The sequence below is a fragment of the Antechinus flavipes genome, chromosome 2, assembly GCF_016432865.1.
Source record: "Antechinus flavipes isolate AdamAnt ecotype Samford, QLD, Australia chromosome 2, AdamAnt_v2, whole genome shotgun sequence".
NCBI lineage: Eukaryota > Metazoa > Chordata > Mammalia > Dasyuromorphia > Dasyuridae > Antechinus > Antechinus flavipes.
Genome location: NC_067399.1, coordinates 93,068,632 through 93,074,739, shown reverse-complemented (window position 1 = coordinate 93,074,739; position 6,108 = coordinate 93,068,632).

Below are 6,108 nucleotides of genomic sequence, written 5' to 3'. Positions count from 1 at the left end.
TTCCATTGCATAGCATCCAGCCTTTCTGCGAGCAGGCTCCCATATGGGCTGGCAGCAGGCTGAGCGTGCTAAGCATTCTCTGAGGAAAGAGCTCAACTGGCCAGGCCCCCATTAAAGCACAAAGAGAATTCTGGGGCACGTGTGTGTGTGTGTGTGTGTGTGTGTGTGTGTGTGTGTGTGTGTTGGGGGTGGAGGTGTTAAGAAATTTCTGTCCCTATGGATATAACCATCCCTCTTATGTCCATCTGTCTCCCTAATTCTTCTAGCCTCAACATTCAGCATCAAAGGGCCTCTCCCAATCTCTGTTTCCTAGAGAAGGATGGATAGCAGGAAGTCCTAAAAGATAGCAGCTGAGTTTATAGGGCCAGTGATAGTGGACATGTATTAGGGGTTTTCACAATAGCAGTTAAAATGAAAGCTCTTCCACTTGTGAGCCTGTGTCATATTCTTATCCTGAATCCATGTATGCATCCCCTTAATTCTAAAATGGCAACGAGAGCTTTCCAATTTTAGACATATTCAAATTTTCTGAGATTCATTTCCTTAACACCATTGAAATGTTGGCCACTCCTCCTCCCAACCCCCTGTAGAAAGATGACAGTGGGCTTATAAAAATGTAAAACAGTAAGAGCAACCTAGTGAAGAAATGACAATAATTTATAATGCTGAAACTGCAGGAATCCCAAGAAGGAGCTTTTTAACCACATACCTTTCCTCAAGAACTGTTTAATTTCACAAATAACCAGTCTGTATTATAGAAGATCAAGCAGTAAGAACAAAGTACCTGAGGGAAGACTGTTTAGAAGAAAAGCTTCTAAAGCTTCTTTGGAAGCCACTGAAGAGTTTATAGATTTATTATAAGAGTACAACAAACAGAATGATTTTTAAAATGGTTTAGGCATTTATCATTTTTAGGAATATAAAAACAAAACAAAACCCAGAAATAAAATGTCTGAGAGAAAGGTACAGCTGTTGTTGTGTTGGGTTTTTTCCCCAAGAGAGATATGGCTTTGGGAAATGCAGAAAGGAAGGATCCTCTGGGGTTCTCTGTTTAAACTTTAGTTCTATCCTTTTATCATATAAATCAAACAAATGTATCACCATGATTGGCAAAGATTATCAATCCCATTGGTAGTTATGCTATTATCCCCTAATCTATACCAAAGATTTAAGAAAAGGAAGAATATATAAAAAGTTATTTGTATCTGTCAGTCAATCAATAAGCATTTATTAAGAATTTATGTGCATGTCACTATCCTAAGTGATGGAAAAGCAAAGAAACACAAATACATAAATAGGCTTTGTTTTTCTTCTAATAGAGACAATATGAAAATAACTAAGTACATACACAAAATACATACAGTATTAACGGAAGGTACTTTTAGAGAAAAGGCAGTGTAAGTGTTGGTAAGATGAGGGGAAGAACACCAAAGATCTCTTAGAGAAAGGATCTATGTTGAGTCTTGAAGGAAGACCAGGGAAGAGGTAAGAAGAGTATTTCAAACATACAAGCAATAGGAAGTAGGCTGGTATAGCTATATCATAGAATAAGTGAAGCAGATTAAAATGGGAAAAAAACTGGGAAAGTGGGCTTAAAGTAGGAAAGGAAGCAGTACCTTTAGATAATAGACAGTTGCTGGATTTTACTGAATAGGAGTGTGACATGATTAGACTTGCATTTTAGGAAGGTCACCTTGGGAGCTGAGGTGAAAATAATTTGAAGAGGGAAGAGATTTGAGGAGGGTATATCAACTGGAAGACTGCTCCAATAGTCCAGATAAAATTGGATTACAGAAGAAGGGTTAAGGATGGTACAGAGATTGAGAGCCTAGGTAATTGGTAGGATAGAAGGGCCCTTGACAGTAACAGGAAAGTTTTGAAGAGGGAAGGGTTTTAGGGGAAAGATAATTAATTTTGTTTTGGACATAGTTTAAAGATGCTTACAGAGATATTAAAAAAGCAATTGGTAATGGAGAGGTTAGGACTAAATACATAGATCTGGGAATCTTCTGCATAGAGATGATTAACTCAAATTATTAACTCAACCACCAAGAGAGACAGAAGGCAGTAGAAGAGGAATCAGGACAAATCCTTGGGGCTACCCAATTAGTAGAATGTAGATAAAAGTCCAGCAAAGGAGACTAAGAAGGAGCAGTCAGACAGGGAAAAGAACTAGGAGAAAATATCACAAAAATAAATCTAGGAGATGGAGATTGACAGTGGAAAGCCACTCCAGTATCTTTGCCGAAAAAACCCCAAGTGGAGTTCCAAAGAATCAGACACAGCTGAAATATACCTGATAACAAAAAGCCAATGTTCTTATGTAATCCAAATAATAAAGTGATGGTAGAGCATAGACTGCTTATTACAGCTTGCATTTATTATAAGTCTTCAAATGAACAATGGACAACATTTAAAAATATCTATGGCTTAGGGAACTTGAGATGGTAACCAGAGCTGGAGATTTTAGGAAGTAGTAAGATTAAAGGAAGAATTTCATAAACACATTATCCCTCACAGCTCAGGAATGAATTTCTGATAGTACATCTAAAGAGAGAATTTCTGCAATTATTGGAATTTTTAAAATCCCAAAATAATTATTTTGCATGAAATATCCAGGCAGTTGAAGTAAATAGAATTTTTACTTGAACTCTATGAATAACTGCCTCAATCAATCACTTCACATTGGCATTAAGGCCAATGATCCCTCTGACAACAGAGGGGAAAAAATTATATCAAAACCATAATCACTGCATAATGTGAAAAACAGGAAGATGAAGACAAATCTCTTATCCAATTAAATGCATAATTAACATAGAACTGGGCTTAGAATCAGCTAAGAACTGGACCTGAGTTCTAGTCCTATCTATGTGACATCTGGCCAATAACTTCACCTCTCAGTTTCTTTATCAGAGTGACTTGGATGAATAATTTCCAAACCTTCAGATCAAACATTATAATTCCAAACATTTTCAGATTTCTTTAAGTAATAATTTAAGTGGGAAAAATAATGATTGTCTTCTTTTGCCATGTACTTTCACCTATTAACAAATCTTAAAATTTGCTAAATAAGTCATATTAATAATATAGTCAAGTACTTATTAAGTACATTACATAAGTCACCTTATGTAATGACTATACCTTTTGTCTACTAAGACTTAAAATCTGAATAGATAAATATAATATCTGTGGAAATAGTGGTGACATTCTGATTTGTATTCAGCTAATAGTTTTTTCAAAATGTTTTCTAACCCAATGAGCTCCTATTAATGAGGGATAATTTGCATAGGAAAAAAAACCATTATTAAGAGCATATGTAGTATTGGTCAACCTGCCATCTGGGGGAAGGGGTGAGGGGAAGGAGGGGAAAAGTTGGAACAAAAGGTTTTGCAATTGTCAACGCTGAAAAAATACCCATGCATATAACTTGTAAATAAAAAGCTATAATATTTTTAAAAAGAGTATATGCAACTGGAAAAAGAGCTGGGCAAGAAGTTAAATGACTATATGTAATCACATGTTCTTAATAATTTGCATTTGTTTAATATTTTAAGGTTTGCAAAGCACTTTCCTTACAGTCCTGGGGGGCAGGTGGGGCAGATTATGTACTCCATTTTCCAGATAAGAAAACCACTTTGGTAACCCACTAATGCATTCTAACCATGAACCATTGGTGCCTCATTGGTCTTGCTCTAGAGAATATTTAACCTAAACTTTCCATTGTCAGCACCTAAACTGTGTTCTGTTCACAACAGCACTTTATAATGTCCAATGAATGAAAGAGTAAGAGCCTCCTATGTGTAGGGTTACAGAGGTGGAATAATGAATTGACATTTACTGGTAGAGTTCTACTAACCATCCTGGATTGTTTTGCTCTCCCCATCCCACCACATAGGCTAGTTGTATAGAGTGGGCACTTCATATTTTTGAATTGAAGATTGGCACAGCAGACAAACATATATATGCAAAGGAAAATACAGAAGGGAACTGTTATTCCTCCTGCATGAGAGTATAGCCCTCTACGATGTCATAAAAGAATAAGTAGGAAAGCTTTCAACTCCTTTTAAGAGTGGAAGCTATATATGACTTAAGTCCACTTAGGAGAAGGAACTGGATTTCCAACCTCTGATGTTTTCAGTGACATGTTGCTATCATTTAGTCCCAAAATGGAAAGTTTAAAACTTATTCCTTCAAATATTTGTACAAATTTGCACATAGCTTCATTTTTCTGAAACTGGTAAACTAAGGAAGAGAGTTAGTTGTCAGTTAAGTCATACATAGATCAAATTAAGGTGATTGTGGTGGAAATATAAAGACAACCAACCCTCAGATTCGATCCAACAAGCATTTATTAAAATTTTTTTTATCGGACTAAGAAATATGATTGAAAAAGGAAAGAAGGCTAACAACTAAAGGGAAGATCCTAATTTGCTAGTCATTGGCCAGGTTTACTTTCCATATAGTTAACTGCTGAGAGGCAAACTGTACTATACACAATGTTTTGGAAGTCAAATGTTCTATAAATAAAATGCCTTGGAAAATTCTCAAATACACATAAACCATAATGGCTTTAAAAGTAAGTATTTTATTTTCTTTGTCTTCTTGGAGAAGACAGCAAGCTTCTGCAGGAAATGGCTTTCCATAATTTAACAAAAGATTCAATTAAATTCAATAATAGTTTGCATTGATGTAGAGCTTTAAGTTTTGTAAAGGACTTTACATACATTATCTCATTTAATCTTCATAAAAACTCTGTGAGGTAGGTGCTATTATTATCTCCATTTGACAAATGAAGAAACAAACTCAGAGACACGGACATTCTCAGGGTCAAATTAAGCCTCACTTTCTTTCTGTATAAAATGATTACACTAGATAACCTCTACCATTTCTTCTAGCTCTAAATCGATGATGAGAAACTTGAACACAAGTCTTTCTGATCCACCCCACCCCCTAATCCAGGGCTCTGTTACTACACACAAACATAAACCAGCTGTCATGTCAAGTTCTTTCTTTCCTCATGATCTCTACTATGTCTGTAACTTGAGAGAGAAAAAGGGAAAACACCCAGTTTCAAATATCTGTCTATTAAAAAGGCCCTTCTTCAGTAAAATAGTTATAGATTAGAATTAGGCATACAGCTAAATCTATTTTAGATGCTTTCCTTGCCAGTAGGTTTTCTAGTGAAAAATGATTATTCATTTAATCATTTAGCTTCACTCATAAACAGTATTGTTTGTAGAAATATTCTGAGGTAGAAGAAAAAAGGACAGAATATTTTTGGTGTAAAATTTGAGGGAAGATAAAAACAAAACAAAATCTTGTCTTTTTCCAAGGGTCAAAGGCAAAATTCTGTAGAACTGTCTGCAGGGGAAGCCTACTATGTTGTCTCATAATGATTCTGAATCCAGCGTGCCAAAACTTAATATACATGGGACAGCAGTATCATCTTTGTGCTGTTGAAAATACCCCTTTTCCAGCTGGGAAATGGAGCTCAAAATGAGCTTCTATTTTTCATATAGATTAAGATGACGTTATTTCCTGGTTTTTAGGATTCCAGTTAAGATTTCTAAGCTCTCAGAAAAGGAATGCTTGTGAATCCATGAGAAAATGTTCAATTTAACAGAAACCTTGCTTTGGCCTGCGGGAGTACCAGAGAGCTGGGTTTGGCCTGGTGGTGGCTGAATTCTCCTAACAGGAAAGTTTTTGGTGTGGCCTGCTGGGAGTGGTTTTTCCTCGGATTTCAAGGATGCATATGCCCGTTTGCTCGCTATTGGGAATATACAGTTCAACGTTCTTTCTAGGCTAAGGGTTATCAGTGGTCAGACAGGGGTATGATTTTTTTTTTTTAATGATGCAGTCAACTTAAGAGAAAAAAAAGGGATTAATCAGTGATGCAACCTCTGGTTCCACCAACACCTCTGCAGAATTCTTCAGAGATTCTTTTGAGGTTATTACTCTCGAGATGGATCAGTTAGTGATCTCATCCAAGGAGACCGCACTGGGATCAGCCGAGATCTCTGCAAAGGAACTGTGCATATTTTTTATCTTCTGCTCTTATGTGAAAACAAATGTTATTTTGGGTCCCGGGGCGCTCCTTTCAGCGGGAAA